The sequence below is a fragment of the Grammomys surdaster genome, unplaced genomic scaffold, assembly GCF_004785775.1.
Source record: "Grammomys surdaster isolate TR1022 unplaced genomic scaffold, NIH_TR_1.0 125821, whole genome shotgun sequence".
NCBI lineage: Eukaryota > Metazoa > Chordata > Mammalia > Rodentia > Muridae > Grammomys > Grammomys surdaster.
In genome coordinates this window covers 113,940-117,811 of record NW_021620651.1, presented here as the reverse complement: position 1 = coordinate 117,811, position 3,872 = coordinate 113,940, and the positions used below count along the sequence as shown (strand labels likewise).

At 45.7% G+C, this 3,872-nt stretch overlaps 1 protein-coding gene across 2 annotated transcripts in view; it reads right to left on the bottom strand.

Moving 5' to 3' along the window:
• The window catches only part of Tfrc (transferrin receptor), a 23,064-nt gene extending 20,339 nt beyond the window's left edge, over window positions 1–2,725 (bottom strand). The window contains exon 1 of one of the 2 annotated variants that reach the window (XM_028789388.1): window positions 2,622–2,725. The gene's annotated coding sequence lies outside the window, so the exon portion shown is untranslated. Of the gene's footprint in view, window positions 1–2,306; window positions 2,386–2,621 lie in introns of those variants that run through there. The other variant, XM_028789389.1, reaches the window with a different exon arrangement.
• Between the last annotated feature and the right edge of the window lie 1,147 nt (window positions 2,726–3,872).

Genomic DNA, 3,872 nt, shown 5'->3' with positions numbered 1-3,872 from the left:
AATCCCAGCACTTGGGAGGCAGAGGCAGGCGGATTTCTGAGTTCGAGAGTGCGAGGCTAGCCTGGTCTACAGAGTGAGTTCCAGGACAGCCAGGACTACACAGAGAAACCCTGTCTCGAAAAACAAACAAACAAACAAAAAAAAAACAGTTTAACTGGTAGCTGATAATGGGCTACATCCAAAAATAAAACAATTTTCATTTGGTTTATTACCCCAAGATGTCACCAATGTTGTCAACAAACTTTGACAAGAGAAAGTTAATCTTGATTTCTCACATATACTTATACATCTTTGATATTACCAAGCATTAGGAAAACTATTCATTCTAATAAAAATTAAGATAAATAAAAATAAGATAAAAAGATAGTAACATAGTTCTTTTGATCTTTGACCTTAACTTTGAGCTGTAAGCTGGAAGATAAGCAATGATACTAGCCATGTAGTAAATTTGAATTAGACAACAATTATCAATTTAATTTTTTCATTAAAAAATAAGCCATGTGCCGGGCAATGGTGGCGTATGCCTTTAATCCCAGCACTTGGGAGGCAGAGGCAGATGGATTTCTGAGTTTGAGGCCAGCCTGGTCTACAGAGTGAGTTCCAGGACAGCCAGGGCTACACAGAGAAACCCTGTCTCGAAAAAACCAAAAAAAAAAAAAAAAAAAAAAAAAAAAGCTATGCAATGGTTCAAACAAGCAGATTTCATTAGGTAACAAGTCACTTTTAAATCCTGAGTGCACACAAAATGAAGTTCCTGACTGAGGACCCCATCTAGATCTTCAAAATTAGATGGTATCTAGCCCTAACTTTTACAAGTCTTCCTGTTCTTCTAAGTCCTACTTCTTTACTACTGCAGTCTTAGCTCACGGACCAACTATGAGATCTTTGACTTCTCTCCCAAGTTATACAATTTATGATTGTATAGACTTAGAATGACTTGTTGAGATGTAAAGACAGGTTCTTACTCTCCAGCACTAGCTGACCTCAAACTCAGTGTTCCACCTGGCTCTGCCTTGTCCCAGTGCTGGGATCAAAGGTGTCTGGCACCGTGCCCGACTGTTAAGGTCTTAGTTTTAAGAGCCTAACTTTGCTGGGTGTGGTGGCACATCCCTTTAATCCTATCACTATCCAAGCAGAAGCAGTTGGATCTTAGTTCAAGGCTACCCATGAATTCATAGTGGGTACCTTCTTTGGGAAATTGAAAAAGCAAGGGGAAATAAAAGGTAGCAGGTTTTCATTTCCATACAATTTTCTGAAAAGCAACAAAAAGGTCAGAAACACTTGAGGTCACTGAAGTTTATTTTGCATGGCACTCATCTGGGAGAGAAGAAACCTACACAATAGACCCAAGGCTTGAGGTTCATTTAAGTAACTGTCATTGTTGTCTAATTCAAATTTACCTGCCCCCATTATAGATAAGCACACTGCCACTAGCATATAACTACTTAGCCTTAGGGTGGAGTTAGGCAGACAGATCTATCCAGTCAATAAAGGCTAGGTTCACAGCCACCATTCCTTGACAACAATCCCCTCTCAAAGTATTATGTATATATCCCTTTGGGAAAAAACAGCTGATATTGGATTCCTGTATAAAGCAGTTTATTATAATCCTTAACAGAAAACAAATGCAGGAGGACTCACACAAGCTAAATCCCTTTTTCTTTGTAGATAAGGTCCTGAATCAGCTTAAATGTCTTTGTCAAATAGGTCATATTTCACAGCTAAGAGCCAACCGCATTAGCCAGCTAGTGTTCTAAACTCATCTAATCTTAGAGGTATCAGGTAGCTGAGAATTTCTGTAACACACCTATTTCCCATTTCAATCCTATTTTTTAAAAAAAAATAGCAAAGAAACAACAGCAATCCAGCCCACTCCTCTGGGTAAGTATAACGAGCTTATTTCATTTTAAGCACGGGACAAAGTGTGTCAACTGAAAGTTTGCAAATACGGTTTTCTTTCTCTCAAACACCATTTTAGAGAGCTGTCCAACACCATGAGCACGCTGGTTTCTACAGCTAGCTCTAAACAGCTCTTGCAAAGAGGTCGTATTTCTATGTTCTCCTATCTTAGTATTACCTGCAGCGTTCAGACCTATTCTCCCCTGGAAAAATGAGATTCCACACGCTGGGCCAAGAGGCAGAGCCTGGCCAAAAGGACCAGGTGCTGCCGAAACTCCAACGTGCGGTTCTTGGGAATCCCACTTCCCCCCGCAAATGTCCATGACACCAGTAACGGAATAGAAAACAGCTTTGTCCTTTTCGGCTGTGACGCCCTCCTGCGAGGGGCCCCAAGGTCACCCACGTACCCCGACAGCCGTTCCCTGGAGCGACTTCCTCCAGCAGCCACCACGTGTCCCCGGCGGAACAAGCGTGCGCCTTAGCGTGGTGACTCTCGAACCCGCGGCCTAGGACCGGCTCGAAGGCCCGGAGGACGCGAGGGGCACAGGGTACAGCGGCCCCCCACCCACTCCGCTGCACCTGCAACCCGCGCTCCGCAGCCCGCGCTCCTCAGCACCCCGCTGCCTCCCTGCCTGCCCACGCCGGCCCTGGCCAACTCGCTCTAGTCCTCCCGCCACGCGAGGAACACGATGGGCCGTGCCACTGACAGGCGAGCCACTCACTCTAAAGCGCCTCCTCGGACCGCAATGCAGGAGTCCGCGCGGCACACGCCTTCCGAAGGGAGCGCAGCGGCGGACCCGAAGCTTATAGCCAGGCCCCGCCCCCGGCCGGGCCTCCGGAGCTTACGTCACTTCCTGCCGCACGTACACCTACCCGGGTGCTCTAGCAAGACCGCTGGAGGCGAGATGCGCGCGCAGCCAGTGCGTGCGCAGAGTAGGAGAGAAAAGGCGCCAAGGCGGCAGGTGTCGGGAGAGCGCCTGCGATTGGCTGATGGCTTTCTTTCTCCACCGCTTCCCTCCCCCGCGGTGTCTTTGTAGTTGGCCCGTCGCCCTCCGCCTAACCTTGACCGACACCCAACCCTGACGTGCAAGTTCAGAAGTATCAGCCTTTACTCTAAAATATTCCTGCTTCCAGGCTTAGGTCTCCACTAAAACCATGTCGTAAAGACTAGTTTTCGCAGCCTCAGAAATGCTTTAAAAAGGGAAAAACCTTAAAGCAAAACTGCAAATTTTTTTTTTGGATTTTAACAAGCAGCGCTTGAGCCAAGCAAAGAGCTCCCAGTGCTTACTGAGTTCAGCCTGTGGAAGGGAAAATAGAAAGCAATGACTTACTAGGGTGATAAAGTTGTAGATTAACTTGCATGTTTATCGCCATTATTGCTTTCAGAGGGTTGTTGCAATGCATAGCAAATAAAAGGAGTTCAGTTAAAACTGCAAACGTTCACACCCTTTTCTTCCTATCTGTACTTTACTGTCCAGCCTGAGGTAAGTTTACAAATAACTACAAAGAGAGTGATCATAGACCACAAAAGGACTATAGGTAAAACACTCCCGAGTGGACCCCTTAGTGACCCTGAAAAATGTCTTTTAAAGTACTAATCTACTTCCCTAGCCACCAATTTGGCCTTTGGCCTATCTGCTCTAAAATTCAGCAAGTATTTGGGATTTACTAACTGCTAGTCCCTTTACAACCTACTGTGTCCAAATCGTACTATTCCGGAAAATATATATAAAGCCAGTGCACATTGGCAGAAGATAGACATGGGCCAGCCATTGAGGGGTCTCTGAAATTCAGATCCTAAGCAGGTTGTGGTGGCACACGCCTTAATTCCAGTGAAAGGCAGAGCCAGGCACATATCTTAGTTCCAGGCCAGCCTGGTCTACATAAAAAGTTCCAGGACAGCCAGGGATACACAGAGAAACCCTGTCTTAAAAGAACAAAAAAGAAGGAGGGGGAGGAGAAAGAAAAAGAAG